The sequence below is a fragment of the Tenrec ecaudatus genome, chromosome 18 (assembly GCF_050624435.1).
Source record: "Tenrec ecaudatus isolate mTenEca1 chromosome 18, mTenEca1.hap1, whole genome shotgun sequence".
Taxonomy (NCBI): domain Eukaryota; kingdom Metazoa; phylum Chordata; class Mammalia; order Afrosoricida; family Tenrecidae; genus Tenrec; species Tenrec ecaudatus.
This window is the reverse complement of record NC_134547.1, coordinates 44,859,648-44,871,996: the sequence shown is the minus strand read 5'-3', so window position 1 is coordinate 44,871,996 and position 12,349 is coordinate 44,859,648. Positions and strand designations below refer to the sequence as shown.

Here is a 12,349-nt window from a genome sequence, read left to right as displayed (position 1 = left end):
GTGGAATGAAGGGTCCTAGAGCCGAAGAACTAGAAAAGTCTTGTAACATTTGCTGGCGTGAGGGCCTGGGTATGTCTACGGGCAGAGCTGAGAAGAGGCTGTCCTGACACAACGACCGTATCGTGAGTTGTTCCTGGTCCTCAATGATAACCGATTACTCCCCTCATAAACCTGAAAGGGTTAGTATGGTCGGGGAGTTCTGGGTAGCTATTGCAACCGATGATCACACCCAAAGGAGAAACAGAGACGGCTGCTGTGGGAATTGGTGAAAAGGTCGGTGGGTGGAGGCATGGCTGCTTTCTGCCTCATAGAAATCGGCCCTGGGATCCTGCTAATAGCAGTTCTCCTCTGTCCCCCTGCGAAAGTTAGGGGTGTCAAATGCCTCCTCCATGCCATTTTAACAGTATGTTTTCATTACTTAGAAATGAAACCAACTGGCTGTTTGGTACAATGGTTTGTGGATCATAAAGGAATACGGGCAGCAGCAGAAGGCACTGGAAGCTGTAGTAGTTTAGATTCTGTGGTGCCAAATGTTCCAGAAAGCTCCCCGTCCCCCTCCATCCTCCCCCCGCCCCTGCCCCATCTAGTCTTGTATTCACGAAGGCTGCTTCAGGGGAAAAACAGTGAGAAATAAACAAGTGGTATATTTCCATTAAAATACAGAAAGAAGCTTCCCTACACAAGGACCTTTCACCTAAATACTAGAGTAAAACTATGTCCTGTTTTTAACAGACTGTACGGCCTTTGGCTACTTAGTGTCACTTTGGGTTTACAAATACAACATTTCTTGGGCAGCCTTTGGGATCCTAACCTGGTGGGACTGACCCAGTGGCTTCTGTAACTTGCATGTTTTGGACCAGGGACTCAGCTAGCCTTTCGGTACCTTCAGGCAAACTAGACAAGGGTATTCCCTTACGGAATGGAGAGACACGTGCACTCTGAATTCCAGTCTCTCTCTTCTCTGAAGGCGCCCTGGTGGCACAATGATTACGTGCTCAGCTGCTAAGCAAAAGGTCAGAAGCTCAAACCCGTCAGCCACTCAACGGGGGAAAGATGGCAGTCGTCTGCTCCCAGAAGGGCTGCAGTTTAGGGAGCCGTCATGGACCAGTCACTGGGAATCCGAATCCACTTGATCACATTATAAAAAAATCGCCTTCCCAAGACCTCAGACAGACTTACCATCAAGTGGATTCCCATTCAGAGCTAATGAGACAGAGATTTCCAAGGCTGTAGATCTTTACAGGAGCAGGTAACCTGATGATGGTTCTCCCACACAACTGCTGGTGAGTTTGAACCACCAACCCTGCCTTTGGACAGTTAACAGTTCACCGCTCACCTAACAGTGCCAACCAGAGAAACAAGGATCCATCAAAATGGAAATGGCAGAGAGTCAAAGTACATGTAGAGATGAACAAATAATTTTTTAAATGGGGGGGTGGTGTTATAACAACATTAAACATAATTAAAGTACTAATGGAAAACACAGACAAATACCACAATGAAATAAAGGAAACAATTCAAAATTAAAATAAGAATCTAAAAGAGAAATATTGCAATGGACAGGGAAATATAAATATGTGAATTACAAGGTAGTTAAAATTACAGACACTGAACAGAGGCAAAATAAGACTGGTAGTTTAATAGAATTATGGATCTAAAACAAGAGACATAACATATGTATCACAGGAATCCAAGGAGATCCAAAAGAGAAAGAATATTTGACTAAAGAATGACCAAAAAGTTCTCTAATCTAATAAAAGGCATAAGTAAACAAAACCAAGAAGCTAAAAGAATCCCATGTAGGATTAACTCAAAGCAATCTACCCATCATTGTTAGTTTCTCAAAAATTCAAGATAAAATCCTGAGAGCACAGAGGGAAACGGAAACAGTCACATAAAAATGATTCCCCACAACAGTGAGTGTTGATTTTTCCCAAAGAACGCCGGAGACCAGAAGGCAATGAAATCATAGATTTCAGATGTTAAAAGAAAAGGAAACAAAAACTCTGTTAGCCAAGAGTACTACACCCAGCAAAACTCCTTCATGAGTGAAGGTGACCTTAAAACACTCCCAGAAAACCAGAAGCTGCGAGAATTCACACCCACCACATTGACTACAGAAAATACTAATTTGAGCACTATAGACGGAAGATACCAGAAGGCAGTTCAACATTATGTACATAAAGACAAAATTTGTAATAAAGGGAAATAAATGGACAAATATAAACCCCAAACCAAACTCACTGCCATTCACTGAACATCCACAAGGAACATCATCAAGGAAAACATGCACCAGAATGACATTATAAATCAACTGGTCTTAATAGACACATACAGAATACTCCACCCCAAACCAGCACAATAACATACATTCTACACCAGGGCACATGGATCATTCCATCCAGGATAAACCACATTTCAGGAAAGAAAGCACATCTTGATGAATTTACACTGAAATAGCAAAGCATCTTTTCTGACCATATGAGTTAAGTTAAAAAAAAGTAACCAAAACAAACAAACAAACACCTCAAAAATACACAAACGTATGAAAAATCAAACTACATACTTTCAAACTACCAATGTAATACGGAAGAAATCAAAAGATAAATTCCTTAGAGTCAAGGAAAAAAAAGGATACCATACCAAAACATATGGCAATGAAGTACAGGCAGTATTCAAAGAAAACTTACACCAATAATTGCTTATATAAAAAAATAAGATCCCAACAACATAACTTGACAACTTCAGGAACCAGAACAGGAAGAACAAAATAAGCCTTAGCCTACCAGGGAAAAAGGAAACACCAAACAATCACAGCAGAAAGAAATAAAATAAAAACACAAAAATAATAGAATCAATAACACCAGAAGTTGGTCTTTGAAAGACATCAATTACAATGACAAATAAGACTGACAAAGATGCAAATGACCAACATTTTTCAAATGATACATTACAACTGACAAGATATAGATACAAATAATTCCTAGGGGGTTACCCCCCCAAACTGGAATTGTGCTGGGCTGAGTGACGCTTTATCAGTACGTTTTCCCCACTAGGTGAGCACCTAGCAACTCACTTTAAGTGCATGCACTCAGTGGTGCAACTTGATCACAGTAAATTTTTTATAAAAGCAGTTTCCCTCGAACCTCATTTCTTGTGATGGCTGATTTAAAAGAACAATGTGCGGCTATGAAATTTTGTTTCCTGCTCAGGGAAAATGCTTCAGAAACTGTGTGATGTTGAACACAGCTTACAAGGACAGCACTATGGGAAAATCTCAAGTGTCAGAGTGGTTTTCTTGTATCAAAAAAGGTAAAATGTCTATTAATGACAACCTCATTCTGGACACCCGTCAACTTCGCGAATGGACAAAATGTTGACTTGTAGTGCATTTGAAGTTAATTCCAATAGCTCATATTGTTAATCAAGCTTTATATTTAGAGGTTCTGAAAAACTTGCATAAGAGTGTGCGACCAAAAAAAAGACCTGATTTGTGGCAGACTGGGACTGGCTTTACCATCATGACAAAGCACCTGCTCAAACAGCCATAACAGTGTGCCAGTTTTGGGCAATAAACAGCATGCCTCTCTTGCCCCACACAGCTTACTCACCTGACCTCACTCTGTGTGGCTTCTTTTTGTTTCTGCAAATGACGAGGGACATGAAAGAACAGCAACGTAGAAGAGGTAACAAAAAACCTGAGGGAGATGCTGTCAGCCATCCAAACAGAGGAGTTTGAAAAATGCTTCCCAGAATGGAATTGTAGGGTTGAGGGGAGGAGATGAGCCAGTCAGGGTTCAGTGTAGCGATGATGAAACACACAACTTTCCTCTAGTTCTTTAATGCTTTCTCCCCTCATTATCATGATCCCAATTCTACCTTGCAACCCGTCTACACCAGAGGATGTACACTGGTACAGATCAGAGCTGCAAACACAGGGAATCTAGGATAGATAAACCCCTCAGGACCAATAATGAGAGTGGAGATACCAGGAGGGTGGGGGAAAGGTGGGGGAGAAATGATCTACATTTAACCCCCTCCCTAGGGAATGGACAACAGAAAAGTGGGTGAAGGGAAACATTGGACTGTGTAAGACATGAAAAAAATTTTATAAATTATCAAGGGTTTGTGAGGGATGGAGGGTGGGGGAGGGAGGGGAAGAAGTGAGGAGCTGATACCAAGGGCTCAAGTAGAAAGAAAATAATTTGAGAATGTTAATGGAAACAAATGTACAAATGTGCTTGACGCAATGGATGTATGTATGGATTGTGATGAGTTGTACGAGCCCCCAATAAAATGATTTTTAAAAAAAGAATGTAATTGTAGATTTGACAAATGTATTAAGTATATGGAGAGTACTTTGAAGGTATAAGGAAGATTGTTTTGTCAAAAAATTTAAATTCATAGGAAAAATTTGGGGAAAAAATTCTATTTTGGGGGGCGGCTACTCATTGCTTGGCAGAATGCTATGAACAACTGTATGTCAACATCTGGAAAGCCTAGATGAAATGGATCCATTCTTAGATGCACACAACCTACCCAAACTGACCCAAGAGGAAACAGTCTTAAGCACCCATAACAAGCTTAGAGAGAGAATCAGGGATTAAAAGTTCCCCAATAATAAGAGCAAAAGTCCTGGATCAGATGGCTTCACTGGGGAATTCCAACAAACATTTAAAGAATAAATGATATTGATACTGTTTAAACTCTTACAGAAGGTAGAGCTAGAAGTATTCTCTAATTCATCCTATGAAGCAAGCAAACTTGATATACAAAAGAGACAAAGATGTCACAAGAAAAGAAAACTAGAGGCCAATTTAGGCTAATGAATATATAAACTCTCAACAAAATAACAGTGAGCAGATTTGACAGCATATTAATAGAGTTATTGATGACCAAGTGAGATTAACCCCAGGACTGTCAGGGTTCAACATTAGAAAGTCAATCAGTGAAAAGGCCACATCAATAAAACAAAAGATAAGAACCACATAATCATTTCTATAGATGTAGGAGTGGCATTTGATAAAATCCAACAGCCTCTTTTCTTGAAGACAACCCTAAAGATGACTGGAACAGAAGGGGAAATCCTCGGTTGGTTGGTTTCAGGGCATATAGGAAAAGGCAATAATGGAGAAAGACAGAGCTTTTGCCTTGAAATCAGGAATACAACAAGAGTACCTTCTCACCACTTCCATTCATTATTATAAGTCCTGGCCAGAGCAATGAAGCAAATCAATAAATAAAATGTCCACAGATTCAGAGAGAAGAAATAAAATGCTCTTTAGTCACAGACAGTACAGAAAATCCCAAAGAGGCTTCAAGAAAACATGTTTAGTGTTTCTGTCCTAACTCCCAGTTTGTTTCCTAGTGCCTGATCTTAAAAGTAAGTTACTATGTGACCATCCCAGGTAAAGCAGCTGGTCTCTGTTTACTGGAGCAAGAGAGGAAGAGCGAGTCAGGAACAGCAAGAAACTAAGGAATGTGTGGCTAAGTGCCTGCGTGAACAAGGCCTCCTCTGCCGTGAACTCAGAAGAACATTTTGATTAATGAGTCCACTGAAAAATCCTGATCAAAAGGGGGAAAACGAAAACAGAATTTCACATTTTTATGTATTTTAGACGTTGTGGCATGGCTTAAACCCAGTTTTTCCTGGTTTAGTTATGGCCAATGAAGCAAAACAGAGACCAAATCAAATTTATAAAGTGTGAGTGAACTGGAATGGGAAAAAAAATGTGTGTTGGTGCCCTGCTAGAATGCTAATCTCCCTCTTAAATAACAAGTGCAGCGTGCATGTTGCGAATAGGGGAAAAAAATGTGCGTTGGTGCCAGGCTAGAAAGCTAATCTTCCTCTGAAACAAGTGCAGTGTGCGTGTTGCATAGCAACCAAATCCCTTCATCAGTAGAGTTGGAACTAACAATGTCTGGCTCAAAGATGGCGGCTGGCTATACCCCTCTAAATGTGTGTGGTTCTTCGCAGTCCTGGAAATCACCCAGTCTCTCAAACATCAGACTCCTAAAGGGGCTTACTATGCCTCTTTTGACTCTCAATCCAGAACTTCAATGCATAACATTTCCAGCTCTGGTTATCCTTCAGCTTCACCCAGTTTAAAAAATTTAAGTCTATTCCATTTTGCTTCATTGCACACGACTGAACCAGATTTAACCAGTTTGAAGCCCTGCTTTCTGGAGCTATGCAAGGTAGCTGGATGCCTGACACGATTACTGTGAGATATTCTTTAAACCTTAAACTAAAAATATCTCCTGAAGTCATCTTAAAATTGAAAAATAGTTCTGCTTAAGTACTAAAAAATCTGTCTTAAGCATTATGTGCTTTCAAGGACTATTAATATGGAACAAATTGATAACAGCTACTCAAATGATGAGACGGGTGCCTTCAGGAGAAGGAGTTTGTACCAAGGAGAGGGGGCCAACTCAGAAAACAGGCGGAGAATGGTTGTACAGCCCCAAGAATGCAGTCAGTGTCACTAAATTGCACATGCGGAAAATGTTGAACTGTGGAATATATGTATTATTGTATATTCTCCCAAATAAGATAAGTAAAATTTAACAGAAATTAGGGAAAAGGTACTGAATTAGTTAGAATCTCAAAAACTATATAATTGAACAGGACAAGAGCAAAATGGTGATGTCAACGTTATAGATACACCATTTAATGAAGATACCAGAAAACATACATACACCTTGCAACATGAAATATGTTGCCGAAATTTGTGTGAAAGACAACATGTTCCCAACAGAAGCTCCATGACAGATTATCTAATTTAATCTCCTCTTTGTGTAACTGTGAAACCAAGACTGAGCTCCATCCAAAATGACTTATCTCGCACGCTGAAAGTTAGGTGTTGAAAGCTGAGGAGTCCTGCCGCTAGCCAATTACGCTGTTTCCATGGTACTGATGGGAACCTGCTTAACAGCTACATGCCGGTAAGATCTGACTATCTGCTCCCCAGGGTTGGCAGTCTGAAACCACCAGCAACTCCTTGGGAGAAAGACTGGGCTTTCTACTCCCATAAACAGTTAATAGTCTCAGAAATCCAGAGGGGTCACTGTGAGTCAGCACGGATTTGATTTATTTGCTCCCCCTAAAGACTGTAGCATACGAAGCTTTAAAAGGCAGTCCTGCTCTGACTAGAGTATTGCTGTGGGTTGGAATTGTCTCAATGACACACAACAGGATTTACTCTAAGTTGCAAGTGCCAATCGATTTGCAGCAGAGGCTTGAAATGCTGTGCTGAGAACTTACGAATTCAAGACAGAGTAGTATGGAGATTCATGGTATCTACTGCTGACACGAGAAGGGAAGTGATGCTATGCATCCCACGTATGGCATTCCTGCACAACTGTACACAAGGATGTCTTCCCCAAACCAGGTGTTTCTCATGATAAAATCGTAAGTGTCTTACTTCTATAGGAGCATGTGATATAAGTCATGATTAACTAAAATGATAACTTCAATGAGCAAAGAACCAAGAGAAAGAAACTTCTTTCCAGTTGATGCAGGTTTTATAAAGGTGCAGCCTCACGAGTCAGTGAAATATTGAACCTGACCCCTTTTCATTTCTTTCCATAAAGAAGCTGGGAGGCAAGATCAAAAAAGTTGAAAGGGCATACTCCTGCCTATCCTCTGGAAAGCTAAACATAGGAATGAAGTTCAAAGATGTGAAGGAAGTTACATGCAAAAGCCTTGATGCCAAAATGGCCAAATGCCAATCAAATCTTGGACAAACTTCAAAAGGGTCAACCTCACAGGAAAGCTCAAAATGAATCAGTTTTATTGAGATCCGCTAAGGAGGTTCGGCGAGCGCTAGACAAGACCTTTATAAGGAAGTATCACCGTGACTATGGATACGAAAACTGAATAAAACACCAGCACATCAAATCCAAGAGTGCATTTCATCAGGATCAAGTAAGCTTTATCCCAAGAGTGCAAGGATGGCTCAACAGCACAAAATCTCACAGTGCTATACACACAAGACTAAATTAGAAGAGGAAACTGATGGGACGATCTCTGTAAATATGCCCTGCCGTCCTTCCCAATGGAGCTAATTAAATTTAATATCTATTACTAAGTAGAAACTATAAACAAATTTGGAAGAGAACAAACATTCCTTCACTTAATAAAGGATATTTACTAGAAACCTCAGGAAAGCCTAAATTTAATTGTAAAACATGAGAACTATTCCAATTAACATCAGGAAAAATATAAGGCTATCCATTGTTCTGATGATTATTCATTATTCAGGAAATCACTGTTTAGAGAAGAAGGAAAAAAACTAAGTATACATTACAAAGAAAAATTAAACATCACTATAATTTTAATTATATACTTATGTAGCTAAAAATGATAAGGGAATTAACTAAAAGACCCTTTAGAACTAATACAAGAGTTCAGTAAGGAAACAAGATATACATCAAATATCAACAAACTTACTCATATGCCAATAAATTCATTAAAATAATAACACATTATGAAATATCTAGAAACAAACTTAGTAAGATGTGAAGAAAATATTGAAACTCTACTTAAGGACAAAAAGATTACATAAGAGGTACATTATGTTAAAGGATGGAGAAGCAATATATTTTTAAGGCTCTACCACCAAAAAAATCTATAAATTAAATATATTTATAGTAAAAGTGTCAACAAGATACATATAATGGGATTTTGACTATATCTGCTTCTAAAATTTATCTGGAAGAAAAGGTGTAGGATGGCAACAAAGCTTCAAAAGAGAAAATGGGAGGAGGCAGGTCCTGTTATGCAGAGGCTGAGTGGCACAGGTGCTTTATGATTGGCTGCTGACCTAAGGGTTGACAGTTGAAACCCACTGGTGGCTTCACTTAAGTAAAGCCTGGTGCACTCCTTTCATGAAGATGACAGCCAAGAAAGCAGACCAGCCTAGGCAATCACAAGGTGTCGAAGGGATCAGGTATCAGGCATCATCAGAACAAAAAATCCTACCATTGTGAATAAGGGGGAATGTGGAGTGGAGACCCAAAGCCCATCCGAAGGCAAGTGGACATCCCCTTACAGAAGGAAAGCAGGGAGGAGATGAGCCAATCAGAGTACAGTGTAGCAACGATTAAACATACAACTTTCCTCTAGTTCCTAATTGCTTCCTCCCCACCACCACTATCATGATCCCAATTCTACCTTACAAATCTGGCTAGATCAGAGGACGTACACTGGTACAGATAGGAACTGGAAACACAGGGAATTCAGGGCGATGATCCCTTCAGGACCAGTGGTGTGAGTGGCAATCCTGGGAGGACCGAGGGAGGGTGGGGGGGGGGGGAAAGGGGGAACCGATTACAAGGATCTGCATATAACCTCCTCCCTGGGGGAAGGACAACAGAAAAATGGGTGAAGAGAGATGTCGGGCAGGGCAAGATATGACAAAATAATAATAATTTATAAATTATCAAAGGTGCATGATGGAGGGGGAGTGGGCAGGGAGGGGGGTAATGAGGAGCTGATACCAGGGGCTTAAGTGGAGAGCAAATGTTTTGAGAATGATGAGGGCAATGAATGTACAGATGTGCTTTATACAACTGATGTACGTATGGATTGTGACAAGAGTTGTATGAGCCCCTAATAAAATGTTTAAAAAAGAAAAAGATGACAGCCAAGCAAACGCTATCTATTCTGCCACATAGGGGTCATGTGCTGATTCAACAACACCTAACAGCAACCCTTAAAATACAATGTAAGACAACAGTTTGGTACTTAGATAAAATATATAATTCAAAGAGAACTGACAGTACAGAAACTGGATGTATAAATTTATGGGAATTTCATTTTGATATCTTTCAAGACAATGGGGGCAAGGACAATTTATTTGATAAGTAGTATTGTGCCAATTGACTATTTAGAAAAATGTAATAAAACTAATCCCCACATAAAAACCAGTCACAAAGGTGAAGTTCAGGCAGAGTAATGAGGTTACAGATGTTAAAAACCAAACAACAAAGGCATCAGAATGCAATAAAAGTGAATTTATCTTAAATGGTACAAGTGGTGTTAATAAAAATGCAACAGGGAACCAAAATAAAGAAGAATATATATTTGACTATATAGAATAGCCCCTTTGAAATAAAAATATATCTAAAAATAATAAAATTTAAACACTAAGTAACAGACTGTGAGAACATATTTGCATCATATATAATAGATGACTATAAAAAGCATACAAAGAATGACAAAGCAATAGGGAAATGATAACCTAAAATATCCACAGTATCTGAGCTAGCAATTTGAGAAGAATTTTAAATGCCCAATAATCATGTGGAAAGATGACCAACCTCACTAGTCATCAGAAAAATGTAAATTATACCCACAAAATAGAATTCTTCACCAACAAAGTGGTAAACATAAAATAAAATGACAAACTGATAATACCAACTCGTCACACAAATCCACTCACTGCAGTCACGTTGATTCCGACTCACAGCAACCTGTAGGACACAGCACAACTGCTGCTTGGGTTTCCAAGGCTTGCAGTCTGAATTGGAACAGAGCAGCAGGTGGTTTTGAACTGGTGACCTTGGGGCTAGCAGCCCAACTCATAACTCACTACAACACCAGGCGGTCATTCATACAAAGCTGGTGAGAGTAAGAATTGGCACAACTTCTTAGAGAGTGACTTGATAGTTACCACATTGCTAAACACGCCTTTAACTTTGCTAACAGTGAAAAAAGCAAGGGGAAAGAAAAATAATTTAAATGCTATCCATAGCAAGATAGCTAAGCAAAGTAGAATATACTAACCATATTATGGAATTTCAGTCAGAAGTCAAAAGGATGAATCAGATTTTTAATTATTAAGATAAATAGTTTCTGTCATATTACAGTGTGAGAGTACAAAGCAAGTTATAGAACTATGTAGAAAATGTCATTTTTCTTTCAAAAAAAGGAGGGAAGGGATAAGGAAAAAGAGAACCCTTTATATAGAAATAAAAATAAAGAAAATACTATACATTTTCTATTGGTATCTATATAAATGTATGTACATAAGTCAGAGGAAAATATAAAAAGGATACACACTGAACTGAGTATATGAGTCTCAGCAGACTGTGTGGAACAAAGAAAATGAATTTTTAGAGAAGCATCACAGAATTATCAGAACAAACCTGGAGCTAGGCTGCCTGGCTCTGAGAGATAATTAATTTATGCCTGTTTACCCATCTAAAAACTGGGTGCAGTGAAGGTGCCGTCCTAGAGAAGACCTCCAACAAGATGGACTCCTCACGCAGTAGCTGCGAAATGAGCTCACATATTATTGAGAAGATGATGCCAGGCAGGGGAGTGCTCCATTCTGCTGTACCCAAGGTCAGCGTGAGTCGGAACCAACGTGACAGAATCGAGTAAAAGCAACGCAGGGAAGATGGTAACGTGCCCGGATGCTACTATGGAGAGTCTGGTAGTTCAAGTCCACCTAGAGGAGCAGTGAGATGAAGGGCTGGTGATAAACTTCTTAAAAGTCAGCAGTCGAAACCCTTATGGAACACGGTTACTTCAACACACCATGAGTTGGTTGGTTATGTCATCACACTACAACCAAACCCACTACCATCGAGCCAGTTCTGACACATAACAACTCTGCATAGGGCTTCCAGGGCTGTCACTTTCACAAAAGCAGACAGAGTAGCTGCTGACCTAATGGTCACGCCACAGAGTTTGTGCAATTAATAAATGAATTAACGCACCTCGAGCACAGTATAGGCGTTAGCTATTAGGGTGAGTCATAGAACATCTCTAATCTGACTACATTTGATATTTTAAAAAACAGCAACTTTATATAGGTCACCTTAGTGTCACTTTATATAGCTTTTATTTATGTTATTAACATTGCATGTCCTTCTCCTTTAAAAAAAACAAGAATAGGGAGGATGAGATTCAGTTAGGGCTCAGTATGGTAGGTAGACTAGTGTTTCCCAGGGCTGGAAATGACCCAGTCGAGGGGTGGGGGGAGGCGGCAAAAGCAGTGCCTATACTTTATCCTGGATTATGGGCTATAGTAAAAACGTTTCCATTGTCAGGGGCAGGCTGAATAGTTTTGTTGGTTTTGTTTTTCTGAATAGGGGACAGTGGGCCAATATGCTTTGCAAGTTATGGTGTAGACATACTGCATCTTTTCAATTGCTATACCTAAAAAGACCTTTAGGGAAGAAAGCAAATATTAAGAAAAATGTTGCTTTCAAAATCTAGTTATGCATAGTTCTATCTATCTCCACTGAAGCAAATCCTTATACAAATGACTAAATTCTGTTTAATAATAGCAGTTTTATTAAGCCTGAAATTCTCAATAATAAATAATAATAAAAAAAT

General features: G+C 39.4%; 1 protein-coding gene across 1 annotated transcript in view; it reads right to left on the bottom strand.

The window, feature by feature from the left end:
* FTO (FTO alpha-ketoglutarate dependent dioxygenase) overlaps window positions 1–12,349 on the bottom strand; it is a 451,554-nt gene that overhangs the window by 123,802 nt on the left and 315,403 nt on the right. The window lies entirely within an intron of this gene.